This window comes from Lathyrus oleraceus, chromosome 1 (assembly GCF_024323335.1).
Source record: "Lathyrus oleraceus cultivar Zhongwan6 chromosome 1, CAAS_Psat_ZW6_1.0, whole genome shotgun sequence".
Taxonomy (NCBI): Eukaryota; Viridiplantae; Streptophyta; class Magnoliopsida; order Fabales; family Fabaceae; genus Lathyrus; species Lathyrus oleraceus.
The window spans coordinates 305,986,713-306,007,703 of NC_066579.1; the positions used below are offsets into that span (position 1 = coordinate 305,986,713).

A 20,991-nucleotide genomic window follows, 5' to 3' on the forward strand; every position below is an offset into this window, starting at 1 on the left:
TCTCCATTCTCTCACTATTGCTGTGCTCTGAGGTGCACAGAGCAGCCTTGTTGAAAGTACTGAATATGGCCTATGTTCCACCGGAGATAACTGTTAACCAGCTGGAGTCGGTAGTTTCCAATGTAAACGCTAGCCGGGGGCTAGGTTTCACCGATAATGACCTGACATCTGAGGGCAGGAATCACAACAAAGCCTTGCATATCACAATGGAGTGCAAAGGGATGATGCTTTCCCATGTTTTGGTTGATACAGGCTCTTCTCTGAATGTTCTTCCAAAGAAAGCCTTAACGAAGTTGGATTGCGATGACACCATCCTGAGGCCAAGTAACTTAGTTGTGAGGGCTTTTGATGGCTCTAAGAGAGCTGTCTTTGGCGAAGTTGAGTTGCCAGTTAAGATTGGACCGCAGGTATTCAAAAGTACCTTTTATGTGATGGATATCTAGCCTGCCTACAACTGTCTGCTAGGTCGGCCTTGGATTCATGTTGCCGGTGCTGTTACTTCTACTCTCCACCAGAAGCTCAAATATGAACTAGAAGGTCAGATCGTCACTGTATGTGGTGAAGAGGATATTTTTGTTAGCCACCTGTCTACGTTTAAGTATGTAGAGATGGATGGCGAGATGCATGAGATGCTGTGTCAGGGCTTCGAAACTACAAACATCAATGAGGTCGCGCCCGAAGCTGTCTTTTCACCTGAGTTTGAGAAGGTCGGGACTTCTATCTCTTCATACAAGCAAGCTGTCGAAGTGGTTAAAGCTGGTAATGCCCAAGGCTGGGGAAAATTTGTGGAGCCAGTCATCAAAGAAGACAAGTTTGGATTGGGGTATGCTCCGGGATCTCAGAAGAATGAAACCGGTACTCTCTCCAGCGGGGGTTTGGTTTCTCCCCACATCGTCAATGCTGCAGATGAAGACAAGGCTGACAGCGACTGTGACTTAGATAGCTGGATTCGCCCGTGTGTCCCGGGAGAAAAGCTCGACAATTGGTCGTCTGAAAAAACCGTCTGGGTTACTCTACTGAAAGAGTGATTTTTATTGTTTTCCTTTATTACATGCATAATAAAGTCTTACACTTTGCCCAAGGTGTAACGGCTCATTTGTAGGGCCATCCATTTAGTTACATTTCGCAATTATTTTTATCATCAATAAAGGACGGCTTTTGCAAACAATTTTGTGTTCTCTTTCTTTCAGTTCTTTTCTACTTTTACAAAAAAAATGGCAATGTTTCTTCTTTCGTTTTTCTTTCTTTCCAAAAAAAATCTCTCATTCTAAGGTAAAGCATGATCCTCCATCATGCAGAGCCGACCACTCGGATCTCACTACTAACGACACTGCTATGGCCAAGTATGACTTCGACAATCCTATCTATCAAGCCGAAGAAGGGGCTGAGGAAGATTGTGAATTGCCTGAAGGGTTAGCCAGATTGTTGAAACAGGAGGACCGAGCTATTACACCTTATCAGGAGGTGGTTAAGACCATCAACGTTGGTACCGAAGACGACAAGAAAGAGATCAAGATCGGGGCCAGTCTACAGGCCGAGAGGAAAGACCGTTGATCATGTACTTGACTGTGTTAGAAAGGTCAATGGGTTGTGTGCTCGGTCAGCATGACGAGTCAAGTCGAAAAGAGCATGCAATATACTACCTTAGCAAAAGTTTACCGACTGTGAACAAAGATACTCATTGCTCGAGAAAACTTGTCGCGCTTTGGCATGGGCTGCTCGCCGACTAAGACAGTATATGTTGACTCACACGACTCTATTGATATCAAAAATGGATCCAGTCAAGTATATTTTTGAAAAGCCATCACTTACCGGAAAGGTTACTAGGTGACAAATGATACTGATAGAGTATGACATCCAATACACTTCACAAAAAGCCATCAAGGGAAGTGTCTTGTCAGACTATCTTGCAGAGCAACCGATTGATGATTACCAACCTATGAGGTTTGACTTTCCTGATGAGGACATCATGTTTCTCAAATCGAAAGATTGAGAGGAACCACTCCCGGAGGAGGGGCCTGACCCTGAATCCAAATGGGTTATGATGTTTGATGGGGCGGTCCACGTCAATGGTCGCGGAGTTGGTATAGTGTTGATCACACCGGAAGGGGGTTCATATGCCATTTGGTGCCAGAATAACTTTTCCCTGCACCAACAATGAAGCCGAATACGAAGCTTGTATTCTAAGACTTGAGGAAGCCGTCAATATACAGATTAAAACCCTGGATGTATACGGGGATTCAGCTTTGGTCATCAATCAAATCAACGGGAAATGGTGCTATGCTGGAACTACGTACCCAGAATTGACGTATCTCGGTTAGAGACGAATGAAGAAAGTATTTGGTCAGAAAGTGCGCCCTCGGGGGTATCAAGTCGGTGAATTGGTACTCAAAAGATTTCTTCCTCCCAACACAGATCACAGGGGCAAATGGACACCGAACTATGAGGGTCCGTACGTGGTTAAAAGAGTTTTTCTCTGACGGAGCTTTGATGCTAACAACCATGGATGGCGAAGGATTCCCGTCCCCTATTAACTCAGACGCAGTTAAAAAAAAATACTTCGCATAAAATAGACCCGCTGGACGATAAAAAGAATAGTCCAGACAAAAAAGGGGCATCCCGACGAACCAAAAAAAAGAGAATAAAGAGGTTCGGGCAAAAATTAGGGATATAAAAAAACAGTACACCCGGTGAGTCGAAAACCCAAAAGGGCGGCTCAGGCAAAAATGGGTATCCCGGTGGATTGAAAACCCGAAAAAGGGGGCGATCCAGGCAAAAGTTAGGGAATAAGCGAACGACTGCGATCTGAGTTCATCAGTGTTATATCACCATTTCATTCAATCCGGCAATCTTCGAAGGTTAAAGATCGACTAATCATCCACTTCAGAAAGCAAGATGAGCAGAGCGTCTTGAGGACATGCGAGTCATAGCAGAGTCGAAACTCAGTGGGACCCCGTATCCCCGTTGTCATTAGGATAGTTCTCTTTTTATAGCGATCACCTCTTTTCAGGGATCAACTTCCTGATACCCTCGCCTATTCCTGGCACAATTTTTCTCCCCATTAAGAGTCGAATAATTCAGTTAAAGAGTCTCTTTATTTTTCATTTATCAGTTTGTTTGCAAAAATGTCCGAATTTTTGATAAAACATATTGCATATGAACATAATGGTGGCTTTTGCAGATGATTTGCACAGGAAAACATTTAAAATTGCTTTGAATGTGCTTAATCCCGAACGGTGAATTCAAACCGAGTAATTCCCCCGAGGCATACATGTATTTTTGGTTGCAGGTCACAGGAACCGGATGCCAAATCATGAATCCTCATCCCCAAGCGGTTGACAAAGTCTCTCCTCAGCAGAGCATGTTCCCCAACAGAGTTGACAGTATCCAGACTGTCTATCCCCAGTAGAGTTGACAGTATCCAGACTATATATCCCAAGTGGAGTTGACAGTGTCAGACTGTATCTTCCTAGCAACAGCGGAGTGGTTGCATAACCAACAGATGAGAGGGTGGCGTTCCCAGTGTTCATCTCATTCCCCAGCAGATTATTTTTAACAGATTTGTTAATCCCCTGCTTGAGGGCGATTAGCAAGTTCATATCCCCAGCAAAGGCCGTTTCCTACGACATTTCCCCAAGAAGTGTTTTCCCCACAGACTCTCCTCATAGAGCCTCGCCGAACAAAGTTTCCACAGTTGATACTCCCCCCGCAAGGTCAACTTTTCAAGCAGCCAATTTATTTTTGGTGGCTCATTGGTCCCGGCAGACGGATCATTCCCCATAGAGCATTCAAGGATTGATACAGCGATCTGTTCCCTACCGGAGTTTGCTTCCCCAAGCAGATTTCTTTTTACACCATGCATAACATTTGCATTTGCATGCATATCATATCAAGCATACACATAAACTGATAAACAGGTTCTTCCAAGTAGACTGAAGAATTACTTTACAACCAAGGTCATGAGATCCAGCCAGAGGATCAAGCGTGAGTGATCCAGCCTGAGGGTCGTTTTGAAGATTCAGCCTGAGAATCGTTTTCCAGTGATCCAGCCTGAGGGTCATTTTGAAGATTCAGCCTGAGAATCGTTTTCCAGTGATCCAGCCTGAGGTTCATTTTGAAGATTCAGCCTGAGAATCGTGTTCCAGTGATCCAGCCTGAGGGTCCATTTCGAAGATTCAGCCTGAGAGTCGTGTTCCAGTGATCCAGCCTGAGGTTCATTTCAAAGATTCAGCCTGAGAATCGTTTTCCAGTGATCCAGCCTGAGGGTCATTTCGAAGATTCAGCCTGAGAATCGTGTTCCAGTAAGCCGGTCTAAGGCTCAATTTGAAGATTCCCCAGTGAAGTCACCTACAAGCTTTATTTCCCCAGCAAGCCCAAGTCTAATTGAGGATTCGTTACAACATGTTCTAGCCCGAAGAATATGTACGAAGCCCAAAAGTGGAATATTCTCGAAGCTGCATATCTAATATGAAGGTTGGGTGTAGATTTCAAAAGAGGGTCAACCAGCGCATGCCTCAGATGCGGGATCCTAATGACGGGAATTTATCATCAAAACAATCCAGATCTAGCCAGAAGATTGAAGTAGATTCAGGCAGAGAATCGAAACAATTCAGATCTAGCCAGAAGATCGAAAATTGCAACAATTCAGATCTAGCCAGAAGATCGAAGTAGATTCAGCCAGAGAATCAAAGGAAATAGATTCAACCAGAGAATCGAAACGGAGGAGATCTAGCCAGAAGATCGAAGAAGATCTAGCCAGAAGATCAAAATCGTATCCAGCCCGAGGATCAAAATTAATATCCAACCAGAGGATTAAATTGAGTATAGGTTCAGCCAGAGGATCGAAACTCCAGATTAAGCCAGAGGATCGGAAGAAAATAAACAGCACGGTGTATTTCCGCGTTTTTGTGGTGTTCTCGGAGCGTAAATTTTCGGTCTGTCTTTGGTATTCAATCACAGCTCACCCCGTTTGTCTGATAAGCTGTTCGCTTTCATCCTACTCGGTTTAGCTGATGATTGAATAGGGGCAGCTGTAACACCCCAAAATTTGCCCTCCTCATTCATGCATTCATTTAGCATTTCATATTGCATTTTATCATGTCAATCAGAATTAGATCCGAAAAAAAAAAACGAAAATAATAATAATAATAATAATAATAATAATAATAATAAAAAGAAATAAATAAAAAAAATTAATTTTTTACAAAAAAAAATTAATTAAATAAATAAATAAATAAAATAAAATATAACAGAAATTTTTGGGTCTCTCTCATTTGAGCCCACAAAGCCATGAAATTCAGTCTATAAATACCAAGGCTTCACTTGAGAAAAAGGAGGAGAAGCAAAATACTCTGAGGTTTCCTTAGAACAAAACCCTGAGGAAAAAGATAGTGAGAGAAGAGCTAACAGAGTTCAGAGCAGCCTCCAAACCCTGAAGGGAACTCAACTGCACAGAATCACCTTTGCCTCACGGGTGCAACTCAATTTCAATCAAGCTCTCCAATCAGGTTTGCCCTATATCCATCATCTTTATGCCTTTAATTTGAATGCTCTAAATGTATGAGGTATTATGGGTGAATTTGATACCTTTTTGATGCATGTGTTTGACAAGAGGTTTAGGCCTCCTACCCTTGGTTGCTTTTTGTGAGCTTTTTGTGAATTGAAAGAGCATGATTCATGTGGTTACATTTTGATTTTGCGGCAACTCTTGGTTACCCTATCTTGTTTCACTAACCCTTTTGTTGAGTTTTTGTGAAGGCACATGACTTTTGCAGGGATAACTTGCGTGGTTTCCCACTTTATTTGTGGGATAACCCCTGGAGGTTTCATTCCGATTACCTGTACTGACCCACTTTCTTTGATGATGTTAGCTTGGAAGGATCTCAGGGTTTCCCATTCCTTTAATTGTTGTTACTTCGGATCTTTATCCGTGTGGTACTTTTACCTTTTTTCCGCATTTTATCGCTTTCTTAGCTGGAAGACCTCGATAGGAGGCATTTGTTTTCTTTTGTTTATTTACTTCTGAGCCCCTTGTTGGCACATTTACTTTATACATGTTTGTTTTGTATGTGTTCGTATCCCTGCAGGTAGCGCGGTTCCTTCGTCGAGGACTGCCTTTTTGCCCTTTTGCATGAGAATCCCAAACCCTAAAACCCAAAGCAACACGTTAACTCCTTCTACTACAGGCGAGTAAGTCTCCAAAGGTCGAGCATCCGGTAGATTGCGTAGTGACGTCGTTCGTCCAAAACCCAATCCATAACCCCGTAGTTAGCCGAACTACGTTTTGCTCTGATTCTCAAGCCAGATGAGATACGTAGGCATAAGACGCGATGTCTTAGCGAGCACACCCCCCCCCCCCGACCCATAGGTCAGCCGAGCTACGAAGACTCTGATTCTCATATTTAGATGAGATACGTATGCAGTGGATGCGACATCCGCGCGAGTCATTTTCATTTAACCCTTTTTTTTTTAGTAAATAGTACATTAGATAAACTCACACCCTTTAGACGAAAACCACAAAAGTGGATCCCGTAGAGTACTACGGATGCGTAGGGGTGCTAATACCTTTCCTTCGCATAACCGACTCCCGAACCCAAGATTTGGTTGCGAGACCCCGTCTTGTCCTTTCCTTTTTCAGGTTTACTTCGAGCGTTTCCTTTCCCTCCTTTGGGATGAATAACGCACGGTGGCGACTCTTCTGTCTTTTTCTTTCGCCGGTTGTTTTTTTTTGCGCACTGTATTTTTCAGGTTGCGACACAAGGCATTGTGGATGGTCAGATGAACTAGGGTTTCCTTGGGGAACCAACCCCAAACCCTTTGAATTGCTTTGATCAAAATGATGAATTGAGATGCTAGGGAGGCATATTTGATGGATGAGAGCTTTGGGAACCATTGCCATGAGCTTTCCTCTTTTCTTGGCCCTATCTTTGTACCCATGATCTCCTTGAAGCTTTTGACATTGTGATTGCTCAAACTATAAACAAAAGATGTTAGTGATATATTTTTGTGCTTTTGGTTAGTAAACAAAATAAGAAAAGCAATAATATACAATTCAAACATGCTTGGTGATCTCAAACCACTCACAAGAGATCCCACCCAAAGATAAGGGGTACCAAGATGCTTATGATCCTTGAGGCAATGCAAATGCAATGTTATGATGCCATGAGGGATCTTAGGGTCAAAATTGGGATCTTACAGTAGTAGCATCAAAACAGAACTTGGTCGAAGCATCAAAGATAAACTCATTATCTTGAACACTAAAGCACGTTAAATACATTGTGTATGTTTGTAGTGTAAGAAATGATTTTAATTCAAAGATCAAAGATCAATATCAATCTTTTTTGGTTTCGTTATGCAATTCCATATCTATGAGATGTGTATCTTTGACGGACAGAGGAATCCATGTCTTTGACTGCTGTTGTTGTGCCAACCTCCTTCTTATAGGAAGAAACTTCCTTGACAAATTCATTATACTTACTCTTCGAGTACTTGGGTGCAATGGCGTCCATCTTGTTACATCAACAGATCGTTTGCCTCACACCAAGAGTGAAAGCAAGGAGAGCATGTTCACGTGTCTGACCATCCTTGGAAATACCAGCCTCCAAACCACCAGTAGTGGAATCAATTATGAGAACAGCACAATCAGCTTGTGATGTTCCAGTAATCATGTTCTTAATAAAATCTCTGAGACCAGGAGCATCAATGACGATACAGTAGTACTTAGTTGTCTCAAACTTCCACAAGGTAATATCAATAGTGATACCTCTTTCCCTTTCAGCCTTGAGCTTGTCAAGCACCCAAGCATACTTGAATGAGCGCTTGTTCATCTCAACAACTTCTTTTTTTCAAATCTCTCAATCACACGCTCGTCAATATCTCCAAGCTTGTAGATCAAGTGACCGGTAGTGGCTGACTTCCCAGAATCGACATGGCCAATAACCACAATTTTAATTATGAACCTTTCCTTACCCATCTGTGCTTAAGCTTAAAATTACACAAGATCTTGAAGGAAAAAGCTAGCCGCACAGAAGGAAATGAGAGTGAACGAGTGAGCGATTGGGAAAAGTTTTCAGGGCCAAAATCAGGGTATGACATGGAGCACCAACACGGACCATCGTGCCGGAAATCGCTTCCGGCGACGGTGGCTACCGGAAATGAAAAGCGGAGACACCTCCATCTCCGTCTCCACCTCCTAAACAAGGATCCACTCTCCAACTTCTCTAATTTCTGTCCTAAATCCACTAATGCGACTGAATCCTCAAGAACCCCTAAAAAATCAGATCTACAATACTCCTCCATGACCAAGATTCGGAGCTCCTCATGATAGGGGTTTGTGATAACATGATGGGATGTTCAACATAACAACCAGAAATTTAATGAAAGAAAGACCTACCTCCAAAGCTGAGAATTGATCCGACGAGTGTTAATCGGAGAAGATGATGATGAAGGAAAATCACTTGTACAAGAAGATGAAGTATTGCTTTTATCTTCCTCTTGTTTTCTGAATCTTATTCTTCACAAGAGATGTAGTAAGATGAGGTTTAGCGCACTCTTCTTGAAGCTTCAATGTGAAGCTTCAATGAAGTTTTGGGGAAATTGAGCTTTGAGTGTGAGAGGGAGAGGGTTCAGAGAAAGATTGCAGAGAATTAAAGGTGATGAATGCAAAAGTGTAGCTAGTGAATGGTGAAGAGGTGAATTTATAGAAGTTAGGCTTGGGATCAATGAGGTTTGGAATTAGGCTTGGGGTTAGTTAAAATAGGTTTGGAGTTAGTTGGGATGAACTCAGTGAGTTTAGGTAGTTAACTCACTGAGTTGGAAATTAGTTACTTAGTTAACTTAGTGGAAATGTGTTCAAGTGACTGGTTATTGTAGGTGACAGTTTGAATGAGATTAGCTTTGATGCTAGGTGCAATGTAGACTCAATCATGACTCGTGGCTGTAGGTTAACAGTGGTTGAGTTGTGTTATGTGATTTTGGTTTTGGTTATGATTGTGCAACTTGAAGTATTTGTGGATTTTACTGCACTTGTTTTGCTGCAGGTTTGATGTGTTCATAATGCATGTGGTTGAAGCTCGATGAAGTACCAAACGTTGAAGCATCGTCGGATGCTCACGATTTTTCCGGTGTTCATGCATGGGTATACTTGCCTTGGATTGATGGAGGATCATGCTTCAACCTAAAAATTCTCTTCTCACATTGGTAGAGCAAAAATCCTGCAAAAGAGACTATGAGTCGACTCAAATAGGGAATGAGTCAACTCAAACAGTGCTTCTCAGGGTTGAGTCGACCGGTATGTCGACCTATCCGGACCCGGGGAGAAACGATTGAAAGGAAAATTTACAATGAGTCGATACAAAGGCATGAGTGAGTCAACTCAATCAGGGATTCCCAACATTGAGTCGACCGGTGGGTCGACCTGTTCCGACCCAAGGGAACCAGGTTTAAAGAAAGAAGGAGCATGAGTCGACACAAAGGGTGAGTGAGTTGACTCACTCAAGTTGCTCAGAATTGAGTCGACTTGTGGGTCAACCTGTTCGGACCCAGTGATTTTGCGCTGAGTCATTAGTCGACTCACAAGGCTAAAAACCTCCAAAAATGAGTTGTTTGCAATGTTACACTTTTGTTTGCACCTTTTTTGTATGTAGTGAATATTTTATGGATAAAAATAAAAGAAATTGGCCAATTGAATGAAAACGACTCGGCTTAATACATGAACATGACCACAAGTCAAATTCGAGATGGACCAAGCAATAATGGTATGAGCATGATTAGGTGAATTAATGAAAGTGGATGGAAGTTATGAGACCAAGGACTTGGATTATGACAAATGACTCGAGCACCAAGGGGAAAAAATGTAAGGACCAAGTACTAAATACTGAGATCACCTGAGATTAGGGTTTGGGAGGCATTGAGGTAAGTGCAAGTCCAAACCAAGCATTTCCAATTGTTGTACCAACAAACCAAAGCCCTGCAAGCCAAACATTTGAAATCCATGGTAATGAACGATGCTTATGCATGGGTTATTAATGCTTGCGAATGAACCCTAGTCAAACAGTTAGATGGAGATGTGAAGAAAAAGGGGAGGGAAAATTTTGGGGTACTACAGCTGCCCCTATTTAATCTTCTTGGACCTGGATACAGAAATTGCGGAAGCTTTTCAGGTATTCAAGGTAGAAGAGGATTAAATACTAACATATCCAAAAATATTCCCATTAATAATGGACGCAGTGAGAGTTTGGTGGTTTGCCAAGCAAGGGTTGGGCTTTGGGTTAGTCAATAAAAATTGGATTTTTGGATTTTCTTGTTTGCATGGTTTCATGTTATGCTTTATGAATGTTATGTGTGAATGAAACGAAATGGTGTATGCATGATAATGATTTATGCAATGGTTAAGCCAGATGCTCATATGGAGGGCGATGGGTATTTTGGGCTAGGATATGGGATCATCCAGACATGATTCTCCGACACCTACTTCAAACCGAGTAGTTGCAATCACACCTCTGGACTTTATCTGAAACATGGAGAGAGCTTGTACCTACATAGCCTGTCTCTGCCCTAATATACTGTATATATGCACCAACTGCCCCCAGTCACCAGTTATGGAGTGGCCTCATCATTTGAGTATCTCAACTAGCTTACCCCTAGCATCATAAAGCTGTGTTCTCTTGATTAACCATCTTGGGAACGATCGACTTCTCAGGCTCTTGAGGTGGCCTTCCCCAATATGAGCCTTGAAGTAATTTTGCCTCTTGTATGGCAGATCCAGAGAGATTTGTAGAATCTCGACGTAGTTGCCCTAGATCGGCTGTCTTCTTGGAGATATCTGAACTATGGGATATTAGGAATTTGATCAACTTTCCCATTGTGAACTTCCTTGACGTCAAATGACAGCTCAAATGTAAAATTCACATTTTAAGAATGATAATTGTAATGTCATGTTCATGCAAGTTTTGAAAACTCAAGTGTGTTCACTAAGATTATGACATCTAGTGAATGAATCACTGATTAGAATCCCATATCACTATCAATACAAATGACAAGCAAATATTTAGGAGTCAGCTTAACGTGATCTTACCATAGTATGCTTTCGAAATAAACCCTGCTTCAATTAGGTCTTTTGAGGGTTGTAACATGGCCTGGTTCACGGTTTCAGAAAGGAAGGATATAAGGCTCAAAACCTATTCTAACCCGCCGATTCTTCGTCATGTTTTCCAATCCTACATTCAATTATCTTAGAATAAGCATCCATCTTTCATAAAAGGATTTTGGATATCAGCACTGATGGTTAAGGAACCCATGAGGATTTGGAGCGATACTCACTCACCTTCTATTTTTGTTTGTAGTCACAAAGATTTGCTCTTTTGTTGAGGGTTTTGATGTTGGTACTTTGATTCTTTTGTTTTATTTACCCTTATTTTTGCCTGGGCTGATCCTTTGGGTCGGCCGCCCACCGGGATGCCCTAATTTTTGCCTAAGTCAATCTTGTTTTCAAGTTTTTGACTTAGCGGACTTTTACTTTGTTTCTGATTTTTCATTTTGTTTCATTTTTGGTATTAGAGAAAATTATGTGATACTCTGTTTTCTTGATTTTTTTTTTTGTAAAATTCGTGACTATCTCACTCCTTTCGATGGGTAAGGGACAACCATTATGAGTTTGTGATTCCATCCTCTTGAGAGGGATACGATATGATTGATCACTTAATGGGATATTCTCCTTCTGAAATTTGAATGCAAGTCTAAACTAACTGAAGACTACCCTGCCCCTGGTTTAACATGAGGGTTTGTATATATAAAGAAAGAAACTCCTACTTCAAGGCCCAAAGGGGTTGACTAGGGATTAACTTCCTTATATCTCTGGTGTTTAGGGGTTGAACAATGCCTTACATCATCAGCACTGTCTTATTCAAAAGCATACATGCAACGATCTCGCATATTCTTAATTGCATCTTTCTCTTTCAATTTTATTTGAACAATAGTATGATACTGATAAAATAAAGTATGAGTGAACACGAATGGATTTAAGCAAAACATGCACGTTTATTCCATTATGATCATTATTCAAAAACAAATAAGTTCACAATTGAACAATACATTGATATACAAGAAACTATTACAAATGAAAAGATTTAAAAGTAACATGATTATTCTTCTGCAGACGCCATCTTAATTCTTGATCATCTTTCGTCAATTGTTGAACTCACCCTTTTCGGTCTTGACATTAGGCCCTTATTTGGTGAAAGTTAGAACCTTCTGATCTATGAGTTCATGTACCCTTGATCGGAGAGGCCAACAATCTTCAATAGAATGCCCCTTATGCCCGACATGATAAGCACATGAGGTATTGGGATTGTGCTTTGCATGATATGGGAAAGTGGCAGGTGGGATTTCCTTTGTATCAGTGAGTCCTTGTTGGACAAGGTAAGGTAGCGGTTGAGCATATGTCATAGGGATCTGATAATATTGAGAATTCTTTATATCAAGCTACCTGGTCTACCTCTTTCCTTGATGGTTACATGGCACAGTTTGTTGACTTTTCAGAGCTTGAGCCTGAGGAGGCTGTAGATACTGGGACATAACACCAGGTGGGTATGAGTAGCATGGCATAGGCATCTAAGGTACTTACAACAGAGGTTGCATCGGAGGAATAACCATTGGTTGGAACATTTGAGCAGAGTGCCTCAAGCCAGGATTGATTGTCTGATGTGAAGTCTGACCATGATGGATCCCAAATGTGACATAGGGTGCCCCAGCCTGGGCACATTGAGGTGCAACAGGAGTAGAGGATAATGCCCCAGGGTAGGCCAATGGCATTCCAGGGGGGTGCCCTTGATTCAGATGCTGCATAGCAGGTTGAACCATAAGTGGAGGAACATGCACATGAATTAGAGGACCTTTGTATTCAAACTCTTTCCCAATGATCACCTTAGCAGTCATGGGTGTGAAGCACAACAAATTTTGATCGATGAGTTCCTGGACTTTGGACTTAAGAGTGTGACAAACTTCTGTAGAGTGCCCCACGTATCCAGCATGGTATCCACACGTGGCATGAGGGTCATGCTTACAATCGTAGGGAAGCTTAGCAGGATCGGTCCGTTTAGGCACAATTACCCCAACCTTAACCAGTATAGGTAGCAGATGTGCATAACTCACAGGAATTGAATCATAGTGAGGACGCTTCCCTTCTTGATCTTTGTTTCCTTTACTGACTTGCTTTTACTTCAATTTCTGGTTGCTTTGGGCAGACCTCTAATGTGGAAGTACACGCTACTCTTGAGGAAAAAGTGGCGAAAAACCTGCAGCAACCTTCTATTTATTATCTTCCTTCAGAATGTCTTCAGCCTGCTCATTAATCACAACCTGATTTGGGAAGTGTATTGTCATGCTATCCAATAATAGTCCTAAAACCATATCAGTTTTGTCAGTGCTTTTAGTCTCTTCCATGATTCTTGTATGGTTGGTGTTGGCGAATCATTGTCTTTCTGACGGAAGAATGGATAGGGTGATTTTTCGGGTTAATATGCGTGAAATGCAAATGAATGAATGCACATGTTGGGAATGGAATGCAAATAATTATGCAATACCCATAGATTCAAGGCCTTGGTGGTATAGCAACCCAAGTTCCAAGCTCTAATATATGTACAACAATGCAATACCATAGGTTAACAACGCCCAAAGTATGGATAATCTGTGTATACTACCTGACACAGGATCAAAGGTCTGACGACCACAAGAATAAGGTATGTAGGGTTTATGGTTTCCTGCAGAAAGATCCCATATCCCCCTCACGGGTAGGTTCTAGTCTTCAAAGGCAACCTAGGAGGTTCCTAGAGTCAATGACGCAATTTGAGATACCATTGTCTTGGACGAATGACTCATCGGACAATGATGCTCCCAAAAAGGTATACTCTAGGTGTGACGTCTCGTGTCAACCATAATTACGGAATAACTCCACAGAGGTCAAACACGACTTTAGTCAGGTTGCTATCTTGTGTATGTACGAAAGCTTGGGCATAGAGCTTATCTCTCATGTATCTATCCCAACCCAACAGGGAGTATAACAGATAATATCCATAATATAAAGAAATAAGAAATGCGATAAGTAAAGTAAGTAAATGCATAACGGTAAACACCCACGAACGGAGAAGTAGTCAAAACTGGGCTCGACTCCTTTTAGCAACTAGGAAGTACTCCAAGTAACAAAGTGTCCCCAGCTAAAGCTAGCGGAAATATACTCGAACGTATCGCACGCTCGAACATACAACAAAGTCGCCAGTGAACTTTATTTATTTCCGAAGGAAAGAGAAAACATCGATAAAACCCGGGGGAAAGAGATATGCTAGGTAAGGAAGTCGGTTATGAAAGGGGAAGGTATTAGTACCCCAAACATCCATGGTACTCCATGGGAACTGTTTTGATTGTTCTCGCTCGAATAGGTGTTATATCTAAAGATTACTCACAAAAGAATGGGAAAGGAAGAGAAATAGATAAAGTGCTCGGTGAGGATTAGGGCCCTCATGCCCACGTATCCTCATAGTGCAATGAAGAATTTAGAGCTCCGTAGTTCAAGGAACTAGAAGTGGGAGATGGAAAGAATTGTGATCGGGGTATGGTCTGAACCAAAGAATAGTGTTTTGAGCTCCAACAAGGGTGAAAACATGAACCCAAGAGTAACGTGTCTATTACCAATACGTGGACCAGCAGGCCACCACTATAAGGTAAATCCGAAAAGACAAAGAAATAGGTATTTGGGCACAACCCCAAACATCTCTTGGTTCACAAGGTGACGCAAGAAGGAGCATAAAGATGTAATGTGTTTGGCTCAAAGATAACGGGTATATCACATGGAGTGAAGGAAGGTAGATTATTAATGTATCACAGAGATGAACAGAATGAAGTGACCAAAGTCACATAATTGAATATCTGGCGTCAAGTGACTGAGGAAATATTGTTTAAAATCGAAAGGTGAAAGTGTATTGGAATTCATAGGAGAAATAAAATTCATACCATAGAGGGAAATAGCTTCAACCGATATATGGACCAGCAGGCCGCCACTATAGGGTGTATAGCCAAAAAAAGAAGAAATTAAGTGTTTGAGGTTGTAGCCCAAACAACTCTAGGTAAAAAGGCGGACTACATTAGGTGTCCTAAAAGGATGTGTATGGAATTCTGAAGAGAGTGTATTTCGATGTCAAAGAAATAGTATGTCACTGGGTGAGCGATTTACGATCGTAGGTAGATGATGAATGGTGAAAGATATGAGTGATGCCCTAAGGCAAAGGAGGAATAATTAGAAGTATGCCCGCCAAGGATTTGCACCCTCGTCCCTACGTATTCTCATTATGCAATGAGAAAGTCAGAGCAATCGTAGTTCGGAACCACGAGAAATAGAGAAAGAGAGAGACAGTTGTTTAAGCAACGGGGGCTCACAAGACAAACACTAATTCAAGGAATGATTGTAGTACTGGATGGTACGAGGAATAGTGTATTGTTTGCTAGGGAAACAAATGGTTTGAGATCAAATAAAGATATTAGCTTGGATCCAAGAAGGGGATAGTCTTTGAATCGAAGAGCAAGGCAGGCATTTACCAATACGTGGGCTAGCAGGCCACCACTATAAGGTAAATCCAAAAAGAAATACTGAGTTAAGTGTTTGGGGTTGTAGCCTAAGCATCTCTTGATTGAGGAGATGGATTATCATTAAGACATCTCAAAAGGATAGACAAAAAGTCCAAGGAGAAGTATGATTGATCTTAAAAATATGGTATTGATATAATGAATGAAGAATGATTGATCGATAAATACGGTAGCAATAGATAAGGTAGATTGATAAATAAGATAGCTCGCGAAGAAACTGGGTTCTCCTGCCTACGTATCCTTATAGTGCAATAAGGAAATCAGAGTGTTTGTAGTTCATCCCACTAGGGCTGAAAATAAGGTGATTGAAGGCAAAAGAAGAGATGATTAAATGAAATAAATTAAATGGAGGGATGAATTGAGAGACTTGACAGTCGATTGATATGAATCACATGAGAGTCTATGAATAAGGGAGAACACTTTGAATATTTGGGGCATAAGCCTCATTCACAAAGTCGCTCTAGACGAGGATAGGAGAGACTCCGTCTCGTCATTCCCTATTACTTAAGACTTGAAGTGCGTGATACTTCTCTTGACTGACAAGTTGCTGGTGAAGAATCTTCATTGTTGATCCTTGTGTTGATGTTGATTTTTGTGAAGAAGACTTGGAAGTTTAATCGATTCGTGTTGCACTAAAGTCTATGAGTAAGGGTGAACGCTTTGAATATTTGGGGCATACGCCTCATACGTAAAGTCGCTCTAGATGAGGATAGGAGAGACTCCATCTCATCATTCCTCACTACTTAAGGCTTGTTTCGTGCAATTTGAATCGTGTTAACCAAGTGTTGGCCTTTGATTTATCTTGTATAAGCTGCTTAGTTTGACTGAGGATGCCTTGATTTGAAGGTCTTGACTTGATGCTTCGAGCTCCACAACTTAGAAGAAAAGTCTTATTAAATGATCAAGGATCTTTTGGTCACCCAAGACCGTGGAATTATACGAGTTCAAAGGATTTAATTGATCAAAATTTCTCTTGATCAATTTAATCATGGTTTTGAAGTGATTTGGGATTTTTTGGTTAAAACCTAATCTAATGGTTAGAATTGACTACAAGCTAATCCTAAGGGTACATGCCATGGTTAGTCAAGATTTTCATTGAACATCAATGTTAAAATTCCTAAGGGAACATGTTATGGTTAAGATTCCAAGTTAAAATTCTATTCCTAAACGAGCATGTGATTTTATGAGTGAAAATGTCCAAAATTACGCCTAAAGGGGAAAATGGTCTTTTGTTAAATTTTATGGTTATTGAATCTAAAATTCTAATTATGAAAATTCTAATTAAATTCCAAACTGATTTAATTAGCCTAGATTCTACCAATCAAGTTAATCAACTAACAAGCAAATAAAGCAAATAAAATAGAAAGCTTTTGCAAAACAGAGGGTGCAGGCCTGGTTTGGATGTGCAGAAAAACAGGGCAAAACAGAGTCTAAATGTATGGGCTTCAGTTTGGGGGTTAGAAGAAAAATGGAATAAGAGAAAACTGCATTGTATTGGGCTTTGAGTGTGACAAGCCCAGTCAGAAAATAAGTCCAAAGGTTAGGAGCTGTGTGAAAAAAACCAGAAGAATTTGAATGTATGCACCTTTTTTCAAAATATTTCAGGTCGTCGGCACCGAAGTGCCACCGTGGACCACCGTGCCGGAAATCGCTTTTGGAGGCGGTGGCTACCGAAAATGAAAAGCGGATACACCTCCATCTTCGTATCCACCTCCCAAACAAGGATACACTCTCCAACTTCTCCCACTTCTATCCTAAATCCACTAATGCGACCGAATCCTCAAGAACCCCTAAAAATTCAGATTTACAATACTCCTCCATGACCAAGATTCGGAGCTCCTCATGATAGGGGTTTGTGATAACATGATGGGATGTTCAACACAACAACCAGAAATGCAATGAAAGAAAGACCTACCTCCGAAGCTGAGAATTGCTCCGGCGAGTGTTGATCGAAGAAGATGATGATGATGGAAAATCACTTGTACAAAAAGATGAAGTATTACTTTTATCTTCCTCTTGTTTTCTGAATCTTCTTCTTCACAAGAAATGTAGTAAGATGAGGTTTAGCGCACTCTTCTTGAAGCTTCAATGTGAAGCTTCAATGAAGTTTTGGGAAAATTGAGCTTTGAGTGTGAGAGGGAGAGGGTTCAGAGAAAGATTGCAGAGAATTAAAGGTGATGAATGCAAAAGTGTAGCTAGTGAATGGTGAAGAGGTGAATTTATAGAAGTTAGGCTTGGGATCAATGAGGTTTGGAATTAGGCTTGGGGTTAGTTAAAATAGGTTTGGAGTTAGTTGGGATGAACTCAGTGAGTTTAGGTAGTTAACTCACTGAGTTGGAAATTAGTTACTTAGTTAACTTAGTGGAAATGTGTTCAAGTGACTGGTTATTGTAGGTGACAGTTTGAATGAGATTAGCTTTAATGCTAGGTGCAATGTAGACTCAATCATGACTCGTGACTGTAGGTTAACAGTGGTTGAGTTGTCTTATGTGATTTTGGTTTTGGTTATGATTGTGCAACTTGAAGTATTTGTGGATTTTACTGCACTTGTTTTGCTGCAGGTTTGATGTGTTCATAATGCATGTGGTTGAAGCTCGATGAAGTACCAAACGTTGAAGCGTCGTCGGATGCTCACGATTTTTCCGGTGTTCATGCATGGGTATACTTGCCTTGGATTGCAAGCCTCAATGATGGAGGATCATGCTTCAACCCAAAAATTCTCTTCTCACATTGATAGATCAAAAATCCTGCAAAACAGACTATGAGTCGACTCAAACAGGGAATGAGTCAACTCAAACAGTGCTTCTCAGGGTTGAGTCGACTGGTATGTCGACTTGTCCGGACCTGGGGAAAAACGATTGAAAGGAAAATTGACAATGAGTCGATGCAAAGGCATGAGTGAGTCGAGTCAATCAGGGATTCCCAGTATTGAGTCGATCAGTAGGTCGACTTGTTCCGACCCGAGGGAACCAGATTTAAAGAAAGAAGGAGCATGAGTCGACTCAAAGGGTGAGTGAGTCGACTCACTCAAGTTGCCCAGAATTGAGTCGACCGGTGGGTTAACCTGTTCGGACCCAGGGGTTTTGCACCAAGTCATGAGTCGACTCACAGGGCTAAAAACATCCAAAAATGAGTGTTTTTGCAATGTTACACTTTTGTTTGCACCTTTTTTGTATGTAGTGAATATTTTAGGGATAAAAATGAAAGAAATTGGACAATTGAATGAAAGCGACTCGACTTAATACATTAACATGACCACAAGTCAAACCCGAGATGGACCAAGAAATAGGGGTATGACCATGATTAGGTGAATGAATGAAAATGGGTGGAAGTTATGAGACCAATGACTTGGATTATGACCAAATGACTCGAGCACCAAGGGGACAAAATGGGCAGACCAAGTACCGAATGCCGAGATCACTTGAGATTAGGGTTTTGGAGGCCTCGGGGGCAAGTGCAAGTCCAAACCAAGTATTTCCAGTTGTTGTACCAACAAACCAAATCCGTGCAAGCCAAACATTTGAAATCCATGGTAATGAATGATGCTTATGCATGGGTTATTAATGCATTCGAATGAACCCTAGTCAAATGGTTAGATGGAGATGTGAAGAAAAGGGGAGGGAAAATTTTGGGGTACTGTAAAGGGACAATGAATTTCAGGTTATATAATGTCGACCACGAGTTGACAGTGGAGCAGCTGGGTGAGATTCTCCGTCTACCCCTGTATGGCCCCGAAGTCGTACCAGATAGTTTTGATGCTAAGACTTTCTTGTTGGCCATCACGAGACGATCAGATTATGTTGCTAAAGGGGCGAAAGCATCTAGCATTCAGAATTCTTGTTTCAGCCATGCTCAAAAGCTACTGGCTTTCACGCTTTTCAGTAGGGGTGATAGTACAAGTGTGGCTACCCAGAGGGAGCTCTTCTTTCTGTTTGCCATGGCAAACCGAGTTACTGTGAGCATTGCAACATTTGCAGCGGACTACCCGAGTCGAGTGGGGAGAGCGGCACAAGGGGGAATTTTCATCGGGGGCAAAATTACACAGATTGCCCACCATTTCAGATATGACCCTGCTGCACTAAATGAGACGCCAGTGGTAGGTAAGCATAAACTGGACATGAACACATTGGTTCAGCAAGGTATGATATCACAAATTTCTGATTATTATGCTTTAATGAGTTCAGGTCAGTTTATCATGGCTCTTCCTGACCCTGCAAGAATTAGCATTGCCAACACGGCCAATTGGCCATGAGAGTGTCATCAAAGATGATATGGACGAGCACAATGCTAACCCATTTGTTGCAGGTGACCAACAAGAGGAAGAAGTATAGGAACAAGTGAAGGAATAAGAGCAGTTTGATGCTCCTCTAGAGGATACCACACACACAAGTGTCGGGTCGTCATATGTAACATCGGACCAATGGTCATGGATGTAGACGAAGATAGGCGATCTCCGAGCGGAGAAAACACGCCAAGACATAGAGAAAGCCCGTCAAAGGACTCTTATGGATGAGATGCATGTGATGATGCAATGGCTGATGTTTCAATTTTCCTCCACCGTAATGAGCCTATGTGAGTCCCCTTATATTCTTGGATTAAACATTGCGGACAATGTTTGGTTCAAGTGTGTGTGTGGGGGGGGGGGGGGGGGGGGGGGGGGGGTTGTTATTATTTGTTCTTAGTATTTTTCAGCATTTTATTATTTTTGTTTAAATTAATTAGTTGTATGGTATTTTGTGTGTTACAGATAGAGGACATTCGTTCCAGATAGCGATTGGATGAAAGACACATTCCTCTACTTGCTCTTTTGGAAACCCCCGAAAGTTGATGTTGTTGATCTGAATACTCAGACACGATTCTCTGTCACTGGACTACACAAGAATACTCTGTAACCGAAGCGAAGACGAAGCTACATCACATTGAGAGGTATCTTGGAAGCCTGCAAGCTATAACAAACATGGTGAGAACTACAAAAAGCCAAACACTTGTCATCATGAGAGCTTTGCAGGTATGTCTCCGTCTCTCTGAGTTTGTGTAAGAGATGTTGGAATTTCATAACACACATGTACACACTGAGGCAATTTTTTATTTTAACCCTAAGCCTTTCCAGCCAACCCGCCATTATTACCCTTCGTTCACCCAATTCGAGCCACATTTTCTTTTGTTTGTTGTTTAACCACTGTAAATAACCGTAAGCCCAAACACTACCGTACCTTGCTTGGATAAGTGTTGTTAACCTCATATCTGTGGAAAATCGTAAGTTTGGGGTTTCATCATATTTTCTGAGGGACACCGATGAATATTAGATAAGTGCGGGAAAAAAATAGAAAAGTACGAAGCTTTAAAAGAAAAAAAAAG

General features: G+C 41.4%; 1 pseudogene; it reads right to left on the reverse strand.

The window, feature by feature from the left end:
- Positions 1–7,349: 7,349 nt before the first annotated feature.
- LOC127104284 (elongation factor 1-alpha-like) lies at positions 7,350–8,035 on the reverse strand (annotated as a pseudogene).
- Positions 8,036–20,991: the final 12,956 nt, after the last annotated feature.